This window comes from Choloepus didactylus, chromosome 14 (genome assembly GCF_015220235.1).
Source record: "Choloepus didactylus isolate mChoDid1 chromosome 14, mChoDid1.pri, whole genome shotgun sequence".
NCBI lineage: Eukaryota > Metazoa > Chordata > Mammalia > Pilosa > Megalonychidae > Choloepus > Choloepus didactylus.
Window position 1 is genome coordinate 71548215 of NC_051320.1, and position 12562 is coordinate 71560776.

Sequence of the window (12562 nt, forward strand, 5' to 3'; positions counted from 1 at the left end):
AGTGAATCTTGTGGTGGACAATGTCCACAATTAACTGTACAAATATTAGAAATCTCTTTCATGAACTAGAACAAGGGTATGACACTATAACTAGAATTTAATAATAGAGGGGTATATAGGGAAAAAATATATCTATTCCAAACTATCTACTACAGTTAGTAGTATTTTAACATTCTTTCATCAACAGTAACAAATGTACTATATCAATACTATGAGTCAATAATGGAGGTGGGGGTGGTTAGGGGTACGGGAGGATTTGAGTTTTCTTTTTTGTCTTTATTTCTTTTCTGGAGTAATGAAAATGTTCTCAAAAGTTGAAAAAAAATTGTGATGATGGATGCACAGCTGCATGACGGTACTGTGGGCAACTGATTGTGCACTTTGGATTTTTGGATGATTGTATGGTATGTGAACAATCTCAATAAAATTAAATTTAAAAAAAGCTCATGCTGAAGGTAGTACAGGTAAGCTGTCTTCACTTCTGTGTCACGCAGAGCCTTATTGGAGCCTGAAACAAAAGGAAATATCAATAATACTGATCTTGTCTTTATTTAAAATGTTGGTAGTTTGTTCATCATGAATTATTTACATTAATGTTGATTTTTAAGAATACTGCATAAAAATATTTCTAATCTTGATTATTGAGATTTTGCAGCCCCTTAAATTTTTAACCCAGGCATCATTGATCTCACACTAAAGCCCCGAGCTGTATAAGGCTCTTCTTCTCAAAAGACAAGGTTGGCTAGCTTGCTGTTCTCTGTACTAAAAAGCTCCTCCACCCAATAGTTATTTTCCCCAAATAATTTATTATGAAGTTTCACAATATTCAGAAAAGCTGAAATAGTCCCAATGCATCCCCTATCTCCACTACTTGGTTTCAACTACTGTTAGCATCTTGCTACATTTGCTTTATCTATTTACCTTCAAATAGATTTATTGAGGAATAATTAACATTAAAAAGTGTACAATTTGGAAAGTTTTGCATAGGTATTTTCCTGTGAAATCATAACTATAATAAAAAACAATGAATGTATCTATCACCCTACAGAACTCCTCATAATCCATTGCAATTCCTTGATCTGGCCCCTCCTGCAACCCACCCTAATCACAGCAATAACTGATGGTTTTTCTTTCCATATTTACAATTTCCAGTGCCCTACATTCCTTTATGTAGGTACAGATTTCTATATGGCATCATTTTCCTTGTGCCTAGTAAATTTTTATTAACATTTCTCATAGCATGGTATGCTAGTGATGAATTCTTTTATCTATTTTATTTGTGGCAAAAAATCTTCATTTCACCTTTATTTTAGAGATACTTTAACTGGGTATAGAATTCTAGGTTGATAGGTTGTTTTTTTGTTTTTGTTTTTTTTTTCATTAATTTAAAGATGTTGCTCCACTGTCTTCTGCTTCCATTTTTTCCAAGAAGTCTTCCATCATTCTTATTTTTGTAATTTTGTAATGTGCCATTTCTCTATGACTGTTTTTAAGATTTTTTTAAAAATCAGTGCTTTTAAGCATTTTCATTAGTATCTGCCTTTGTGTAGTTTTCTTCATATTTATTGTGGTTGGAATTGATTGAGCTTATTGAATCTATGAGTTTATAGTTCTCACCAAATTTTGAAAAATTTTGCCTATTAGTTCCTTAACATTTTTCTGTCCCCCATTTTCCTCTCCTTTAGTAACTCCAATAATGTATATAATTATAATTATATATTTTATATATACATACATATTAGGCTGCTTGAAGTTGCCCTGCAGCTCTGTGATCTGTTCATTTTTTTAACTGTCATTTTTCTTAGTGTGTTTCATTTTGGATAATGTCTATTGATAATGTTTTCAAGTTCAGTAATAAATTTTCTGCACTGTCTTTATCTGCTATTAATCCCATCTCAGACATTGTAGTTTAGTTTTCTAAAAGTATGGTTTGAGCTTTATAAAAATATCTTTCATGTCTCTACCAAACATGCTCAACCATTTCTCTAGTTTCTTGAGCATATGGAATACAATTATAATTAATGTTTTTATGTCAGTGTCTACTAATTCCATCATCTGTGCCATTCTGGTTCAGTTTCAGTTGATTTAATTTTCTCATTGTGGGTTGTATTTTCCTGTTTAGGTACATGCCGGGTGTTCTAGTTTGCTAATGCTGCCAGAATGCAAAACACCAGAAATGGATCGGCTTTTATAAAGGGGGTTTATTTGGTTACAAAGTTACAGTCTTAAGACCATAAAGTGTCCAAGGTAACACATCAGCAATTGGATACCTTCACTGGGGGATGGCCAATGGTGTCTGGAAAACCTCTGTTAGCTGGGAAGGCACGTGGCTGGTGTCTGCTCCAAAGTTCTGGGTTCAAAATGGCTTTCTCCCAGGACATTCCTCTCTAGGCTGAAGTTCCTCAAAAATTTCACTCTTGGTTGCTCTTGGGGTGTTTGTCCTCTCTTAGCTTCCCCAGAGCAAGAGTCTGCTTTCAACGTCCGTCTTCAAACTGTCTCTCATCTGCAGTGCCTGTGCTTTCTTCAAAGTGTCCCTCTTGGCTGTAGCAAGCTCGCTCCTTCTGTCTGATCTTATATAGTGTGCCAGTAATTTAATTCAGACCCACCCAATGGGCGGGCCAACACCTCCATGGAAATTATCCAGAGTCATCACCCATGGTCAGGTGGTGCACATCTCCATGGAAACACTCAAAGAATTACAATCTAATTAACACTGATAGGCCTGCCCACACAAGATTACATCAAAGATAATGGCATTTGGGGGGACATAATACATTCAAACTGGCACACTGGGTAACTTTTTATTGAATGCCAGAAATTATAAACCTTTATCTTGATGGAATCTTCATATTTTTGCATCCCTCTAAATATCTCTGAACTTTTTTCTGGGTTACAAATAAGTTACTTGGAAACAGTTTGATCCTTTCAGACCTTGCTTTTAAGCAAGAGGAAATTGAGTTGAGGGCTATTTTTTTCCCCACTATGGAGGCAAAAACCTTTGCTGTTCTCACTGCCCCATAAATTATGAGATTTTCCTCAGAGAGGTCTTCCACATGGACTGGTAGAAACAAGAACTATTCCTAGCACTCCAATAATTTAAAGTGGTATTTTCCCTAGCCTTAGGTAATTAACTCTTATGGATGCAGTGATTAGTACTTAGCTGAAAACTCAAGAGAGGACCTCTGTTGATCTCCAAAATTCTCCCTCCCTCTCTCTCTCTCTCTCTCTGTGTGTGTGTGTGTGTGTGTGTGTGTGTGCATCTCTCTTTCCTCTCTGATATTCTGCCTACTGACTCTAGTGGCCCTGGTATTCCTGAACTCACAGCACTATCTCAATACAAGGAGTTTGCTGGGCTCTTCCTGGGATTCTCCCTCCCTGCATCTTGGTCTGGGTATCTCTCACCTCGTTTGTTTTCCATCTCTCAGGAATCACTGCCCTTTGTTACCTGATGTCCAGGTAAATGAAAACCATGGTCTCATATATTTTATACACATTTCAGTTGTTTCAGTTGATAAACATTTGGATTGTTTGCACTTTTTGGCTATTTTGAGTAATGTCGCAATGAATACTTGAGTTTTTATGTGGACATATATTTTCATTTCTCTTGGTTGTATACATAGGAATAAAATTGCTGAACCTTATGGGAACTCTATGTTTAATCTTTAGAGAAACTACCAGAGTGTTTTCCTAAGTAGCTGCTACATTTTACATTCCAACCAGCAGTTTACCAGGGTTCTGATATACTCCACATCCTTGATAACACTTGTTACTATCTTTCATTTTGATTATAGCCATCTTACTGGGTATAAAGTGGTATTTTATTGTGGTTTTGCATTTCCCTAATGACTAATGATGTTGAGGATCTTTTCATGTGCCTATTCAAATAATTTGCCCATTTTTAATTGGGTTATTTGTCTTTTTATTGTGTTTTGAGAGTTCTTTATATATTCTGCATACTAGAAGCTTCTCAGAAATATGATTTACAAACATTTTCCTCATCTCTGTAGCTCATTTTCTCACTTTCTTGATGGTATCATTTGCAGCACAAAAGTATTTTTTTAATTTTGATGAAATTCAATTTACCTGTTTTTTCTTTTGTTGGCTGATGTTATATTCATATCTAAGAAACACTGCCAAATTCAAAGTCACAAAGATTTACATCTATGCTTTCTTTAAGGGTTTTATAATTTTCATTCCTACATTTAGGTCTTTAATTGATTTTGAGTTAATTTTTGCATGAGGTGGGAGGGAGGAGTCCAATTTCATTCTTTTGCATGTGGACATCCATTTATACCAGCACTATTTTTAAAAAGACTATTTTTTACCTATAGATAGTCTTGGCACCTGTGTCAAAATCAATTGATCATAAATGTGAGAGTTTTTCTCTGGGCTCTCAATTCTATTCCATTGCTCAGTATGTCAATCCTTATGCTATATATCTCACTCTCCTGATTACTGTAGCTTTTAGTAAGTTTTGAAATTGGGAGTCCTCCAACTTTGTTCTTCCTTTTTATGTTTGTTTTGAATATTGTGAGTATCTTGAATTTCTATGTGAATTTTTGGACAAGAGTGAATTTCTACAAAGATATCAGCTGATATTTTGATAGAGATTGCATTGAATCTATAGATCAACTTGGTGTGTATGTTCTTCCCAGAAGCCATTTCTGATACTTAATTCCCTCAGTATGGAATAGATCCTCATCCTAGGTACTCCCTGGTTTATCTCAATTATAGAATCTATCCCCTATTAAGATTATTTCTTTATGTGGAAGTTTCTGAAGGAAATGAATTATTAGAGGAAAAGATCATGCCTCACTAATCTCTGTATGCCTAGTGCCTAGTACAGACCCAGACCATAAGATTTGTTGATGTTAAAAACATAAAATAAATACAATGGATGAATGATTACATAGTGTATGTATGTTAAAGAGTTATAATATTCCCAATTTTTATCATTAATCCTATTGCCTGTATAGAAATTCTTTATAGCATTTGTTACAATCCTAAATGATTATTTGTGCATCTTATATTTAACATGAAATCTCCCATGAAGGCAGGGACTCTTTCTATTTTGTTCACTAAGTATCTCCAACACTTAGCACAGTGCCTGGTATATAGGAAATCTTCAATAAACATTTATGGTATATATACATGAGCATATAGGTGGCCATTCTTTTATATGAAGGAATTGTTTTCAAGGTACCTCTTAAAATATACTATAATTGAGGGAGGGAAAATATTAACCCTTAAGAATATATCTTCTTTCCTCCCCTCAGATTAGTTGGACTTCGACCAGTTGGAATCCCCAAATAATTTACTTTAACATTAAATTAGAATAATTTAATTTCATACTTCATGTCTTTGCTCTTTATTTAATAACAATAACTTATTAGACTTCAGCCACAATCTAAATAACTTGTATAAACAAAGTCTTTAATATATGAGTTAGGTACAGCTATTGTGATAATCATTAGTGTCTTCTCATTGAATGTTTCTGATCTGCCTCCCTTTTGAATCCATGGTTAAACTTTACTTCTTGACCATGGAACCACATTCTGGCCAATGATTTGAGTGGAGGTGTCAGGGGTCACTGAAAGAACTTGCTGAACAGAAGCCTTCCTGAGCTCTATTCCCTCTGTCATGGTGATTGGCAATATTTCAGGTAGTGACCACTATAGCTGCCTAGTCTTTGAGCAAAAGTGATGTGCAGCAAAGCCCTCAGCTGCTGTGACATAAGCATGTAGTGTGAGATAGAAACAATCCTCTCTTGCTTTATAAAATTAAGATGTGAAGATTTTTACTGAAGCATAACCCAGGTCAGCATGGCAGATCAAGTTATCATCCCTACTTAGAGATGAGGAGATGAGGTGGACTGTGGATAAATGAACTGCTCTCCTCCCAACCAGGCATGCTGCTGCCCCAGAGCCTGCACTCGTAACACTGACCTGCCCTGCTCCAGACTGACGTTAACCATCTTCTGCTGTGACATTTTTTTCCTCACAAACACACAACTGCGTATATTCAAAATGAGAAATGAATAATAATATAAAGAACCTGTTTAATAGGGCCAAACCTCAGAGAACCATTTTTCTCTCCTGATTGAATACTCTGTCATTTTAATGGGACAATCATAGTTTTACAAATCATTTAGTTAGGACAATTTCTGGGATAATTACCTTGTCAGTTAAATTTTAAAATATTGAAATTAAGGTTGAAGTTTGGGAATTATTCATAGCTTTTGCTTTCTCCTTGTTTTACAAAACCACCCATGATGTCTAGAAATACATGAATACTCTGATACTGAAAACCTAAGATCACATGAAGTGTAATCAATTTTCACAGTGGTTAAAAAGGCCCACAGAGGAAAACATGTTTCAGCTGACTACAGAGGCAGAGGCATATTATTATAATATAAAGTGACTTTAGTATATTTGCCAACATAAATTATTTCAGAAATTAGAAAAAAACTGATGTGTTTTTCAATGACCTTATTTTTCATACTTATAGCATTAATACACATAAATGTGCATTGCTTATAATTAAATGTTGATCTTTTAACCATAGAATGAAAGGTAAAAAAAAAAAAGACATCAAGTTGTTGCTATTTACTTATGGTCCCTAAGGTAGAACAAGATAACATGTAAACTCTTTCAAGAAGACTCTGAGGCTGCACTGTCCAAGACAGTAGCCACTAGCCACATTTGATTTAATTTAAATTAACTGAAACTAAATAAAATAAAAGATTCCATTGCTCTGTCATGCTAGCCACATTTCCAACATGACTCTTGTGTCAGGATACAGACCATTTCAGTATAATGTTGTGAGTGAAAAGATAGACGTGTGTCAGGAAGTCCAGAGGAAGGGAATTTTCAGCCCTCTGTGTTCAAGGAAGTCATGTTTGGGATAATTCCTGATTGGAGTCTTGACCATTCAAAAAGTGGAAAAGATAGGCAAACAAAAGTGGGAAGGGCACTCAAATCAAAGGAAGCAGTACAAGTAAGCGTAGAGATTTGCAAAGGCCCTGATGTGTTTATGAAATTAGAATTAGTTTAGTTCTACAAGAGAGTAAGGGGTGTGGAACCAGCCCTTCCTATGGGCCAGCCATCGAAAGGCTTTACCATGCAAAATCACTTGTGTTTAATTCTGTAAACTAAGAGGGAACGATTGAGGGATTTAAAACCGGTAAATAACAAGATCAGATTTGCATTTCATGGAGTTTGTTCAGCAGCTGTGTGGAAGCTGTATCCAAGAGGGAGAATATAGTTATGACCCAGAAGAAAGATGCCTCAACTGGGGCAGAAATAGTAGATTCAGAGTAGGTGACAGATTCTAATACTGCTTGGCAAGGAAAATAAGCAGGGCTTGTGAAAAGAATGGACATTGAGGGGTGGGAAAAAGACTGTTAGGACAGTTCACAGTTTTACAATATGATGGGGTTACCTACTGACCGCAGTATATTATAGAAGACATAAAGCTCCTATAATACAGGTGATCAATAAATGTTTTCAACAAGCCTGAATCAATTTTGGATGAAACAACTAGGAAATTATTATGCTAAAAAATGATAAATAGCAAACTTTCACCAATTAATGAATGATTCATGTATAAGGTTGTCCAGAAGTCATACTTTGGCCCATGAAGTTGATATTTACCCACCTCCAGACTCCAGAAGGATTCAAGGGGGATGTTCTATTTAAAAAAAAAAAAAAAAGGCATTTCTATTATCTCAGCTGGCAGAAACATATTAAAGGACTTTTGTTGATTCTGATGTAGTTAACCTGTAAGGCCCACAAATGGATAAACAGAGAACAAAGTTAGGATTGGCAGCTTCACAAGTATGTATTTTAGAGTTAGAGATTCCCAGTCCTTGTTTAAATACATCCAATCTTTGACCTCTCATGATTTAATCAACAAATATTTATTTAGTGACTAATATGTTTAAAATAGTTTCAGTAGATACTGAATTAAAAAAAAAAAAAAAGAAAGAAAAGAAAAGAAAGAAAGGCACTCCAAAGAGTTTGATCGACCAGAATTCCCAAACGTTAATTTTGGGAGCTTGTTAAAACCTCTTCCCCTGGTAGACATCCTCAAAGCCATTAACAAGTAACCCATTTAAACTAAGAATACATTTATTGAATGCCCACTATTTTTAGTTAGGAAGGAAGAACTCAGAAGAACTGAGCACAATATATTTTTACCTCCTCTTCCCTTCCCTGCCCTCTTCTGATAGAAGTAAAAATGTTGATTAAAATTGACCAAAAGCAAGTAGTTGGAGAAGAAAATTGGCCTGAGGTGGTAGGGACAGGCATAGAGAGGTGGTGGAGTGGGACAGTTATTTTGCTGTGATTTCTTCAAGAGAAAAGTAGAAAATATTCTCTCCCCAAAGGGGAATTTTGGGTTCATTTCTCAGTGCTTTGGATAAGAAGGAAGCTATAGTGATCCATGAAAACCTTTGTCCGAATTTTTTCTGTTACACTTCCATGAGACATCACTCACTTTGAAACATAAAAATTCATACTTATGTTTCTCCATCAATGGATCTAGATACCCTAATCTTAATCTTCATATGTATTTTTATTTTGACTGAGCATGAGCTAGAGGTAGAGAACTTTGTTGAGTAACCTGGTATTTAAACTGTGGTGAATTTGAATTCAATTATAAATTTGGAATACAAAATGTAATAATTGTCTTCTGCAACAAAATACACTCATGTTTTATATAACAAATTCATAGCCCTTACAACTCACAGGAAGAATTAATTTTCATTTTCAGGAAGTATATACTATAGAAAGATGGAAACATTTTAATATATATTTTAGCTTCTTCTATATTTTAAGAAACAAAATAATTAAGAAAAAAGATCCAAATTTGGAAATAAAGCAAAAAAGATGATTGCTTGATATTTCAATGTCTTAAGACATTGGTCTTGAGAGTTCTTAAGAGTTCATCCTAATTTCCAGGAGAATATGACTATTTACTATTACCATTTTACATCACTATCAAGTTACCGTGTAGAAAACTGGTATGATACAAATGCTTTTTTGCCCAGAAGAGATGAAAATGACTTTTATCCAGTAATGAAGACAACCCAGAGGTTATGATTTTATTGTCCAGTAGGACATGAACCATGTTGCATCTAACTTGGCAATCTTATTTCAGCATTCTTCTCTTTGTTATTCTTTCATATCCTTTTTTGAACTAGCATTGTCATCTTGCTGTTTCCTTCATTAATGAGTTAATTAAAACTTTTGCATGTGCTCACTCTCCACATGAGAATTATGCTATTGTTGTTTCTAACATTTTGTGAGTTATGTTTTGACAGTCTAAAAATTAAATAATAATCTAGTTATTTTATTTGCCACTAGAACTATTATGAGGTACACCATATGTAAGGATCCCACCTGTAAAGATGTTGCCCATGACCAAGAGAGTTTCTGCAAATGCCGAAAGATAATGCCAAGGTGATATAGTTATCTAGGGAAATGGAAAATTAACAGGTGTCTAGAGGGTGTAGCACTTGATTCTGTTTGTTTAAAAGAACCTGATTAGGAGCCCTAAGAGCCAGCCCTTGGCTCTTTGACTTATAGTAAAATAGTGGAGAGGCCCTTGGTTGCCTGCTTTTATAAACTTTGCATTTAGGTGGTAAATGACTGAATATGTGTAAACTGACTTGTCAAAAGACAAAGTATTCCCATGTACTTATTTCTATTAACAAACATGGTCTCTGAACAAACATATCTTTGGGGGGAAAATTTCAGAAAAAAAGGAAAACAAAGCATCTCTGACATCTAATAGGATCCTAACTAAAACTTCATTATTAGTGCCTAACATTTCTGATATTATGGCACTTGTTTATAAAACTTTTCAAAGAGTTCCATGAAAATTGTCCCCAAGATAGAAGTCAGCATGCTAAAATAAAACAACTTATAAGGATGTGGTTTTGCTTTGTTATTATTGTTATTTTTCTAGTCTGAGCCCCCACCCCAAAGACATTTAAAATATAATCGAATGTATTATTGCTTATAAAATGTTGATTTATATTTCCTTAGTCCATCTAAAATAGTCAGTTATCTAAAACCATCATGGACAATTGTGTGTTTCAATAAGCTGTTCTCTTTTCTCAAGAAACAGTAAACATATAACTCTATGTAAAAATATTTAAAGCATATTTTAAACATCAACAGAGTTGCAGAGTGGTGTTTGCCTTGAAAAGAACAGTTCTTGCTAATTCTAAAACATTGTAGAGTTTGTTTTTGAGGTTAAAGTGGTTGGGGGCAGGAAGGTTAAAAGGAGGAAGTTTCCCTTATGGTAGTGGCTTCAGTACTTGAATGCATGTGAGTATAGCCTTGGAAACAGACATTATTATGCAATGGGCATAGTTAAAGTGATGCTTTCATCTCTGAACTTAATTAGCCAAAATTATCATCTATCTTCTCACAGTTTGTCAGGGTGTTAAGGTCCTTGATTTGAATCAAAGGACACGCTCTTGGGAGTTGTGTTGTATCCAACTTTGATTTCATTAAATAATATTTATAATTCCAAAGAAAACTGGCCGTCATCAAGAATCTAGTCTTCAAAAGCCAGTGGCAATTCTTTTCATTTTGGACATTAAGTCCTAGTAAGGTAATAGTGTTTGAAAGCAAATTAGCTGAACTCAGTCACAGAGGAATCACGTGAGAAAGGCTCCTCTATGCCTTTGCTGTGGACGACTTTAACCAAAGACGTAAAGGAAGGCTTAGCTGCAGTCTTCAAATATGAGACTGTCAGGGAAATCAGAGCCAGCTGGCACCAACTGAGGAAAAAGAAAATTTCCCTGTACGTGAGAATACTGGAGTTAGTCTCAATTGCCATCATCAGTCAGTAATGTCAGGGTATCAGACAACCCACTCTGTGTTTTTTCAATTATGGTAAACGTTTGCCATTGCTTATGAGGTGACTTGCCTTAGCTTAATGTTTGCATGTGTGTAGGAAGGTTGATTGCTAGATTATAATTTTAGGAGCAGTACATTATCAGAAGTACTAGAACAATTTCATTCTCTAAAACTTCTGTGTGTCACTGAGGATCACTTTATTTGGGTTTTCAAGTTTTGATTTTTACTGTACTAGATATCTTGGGCAAGATATACTTTCCTAGAGGTTATAAATGTTAGCCAATACCAAAGCCTTTCCACTGAATAACATGTTATCTTATGAGGAGATTTAAAGCTGTATGTTCCCCAGAAAAACATGTTCCTAAATCCAATCCATTCCTGTGGGTGGAAACCCATTGTAAGTAAAATCCTTCAATGAGGCTACTTCAGTTAAGGTGGGAGCCATCTCATTCAAGATGGGACTTTATCTTACTGTTGGAGTCCTTTAGAAATGGGATGAAGAGAGAGAGAGAGCGCCACAGAAGCAAGAAGCTGAAACTAATGAAACTTGGAAAAGAAGGGAGAGACTAGCAGACACCACCATGAACCTTGCCATGTGGCAGAGGAGCCAAGGATCACTGGTAGCTTGTCTTAAGGAAGAGAGCATTGCCTTGATGTTGACTTGATTGGAACATTTTCTTGGCCTGAATAAGTTCCCAGTGCTAATAAGTTCCCATTGCTTAAAGCCAAACCATTTCATGGTATTTTCTGTAAGAATCCTAGAAAACTAAAATATCTCATTTTTAAAAGGTCATAGCTGCAATAATAGATAATCTTTCTCCTAAAATTTCAACAAAATATTATTAAGATAATGGGAAGATTTTTAAAGTAGGGTACTACAATGGGTAATGAAATGAAATGGAACAAATAAAGATTTAAAAAAAATCCCCCAAATGAGAAAAGATTTATAATAGAGAATGCACCCAATTTTAATCCTTTTTGGTGTCTCCTTCTTCCTTGCACAGTTCTGAATCCAAAATCAGTACTCAAGAAACATGGATTAATTTATTCAACAAATTAATCATAACCAAAGTAAAACTAAATAAAAATCTTTATTTTATTGAGTACATTTTCAGGAATTTATAAAATTTTACTGAGAAAAAACAAGAATGTTTACTTCCTACAGTGTTCTTTTTCAGGATAATAAAAATGCATGCTGAGTTTTTCATAATATAACTAAGAAAATAATAAATCATATTTTGAATTAACTAAATGAAATAAATATTTTAGGGCTCCAGAGACTGTTAGACACTCAGGCAGGCTACAGATGGGGCTCCCAGGGAGCTTTGGGCCTTTTCTGCCATTGTTTGATTTTTCTTGTCTTTTAAAGAGCCAAAAGTATTGTGCTTTAAAAATACATTTAAGAAGGTGGGGAAAGATGGCAGAGTGGTAAAGTGTGGAATTTAGTCACTTCTCTAGGGCAGCTGGTAAATAGCCAGGAACTGCATGGAACATCCATTTTGGGAACTTCTGTGACTAGCACACATTGTACACCAGTCTGAAATAGGTGAAATGGCTGCGATCACAGTGAAGACCTGTAAGTTTCCCCGGCCAGGGGCTTCACCAGCCCCCAGGCTGGGTCCCTGAAGGAAAAAGAAACAATCTGTGCTGGGACCAAGGAGGGGGGCTCAACCAGGCCCCAGCTGCAGAAT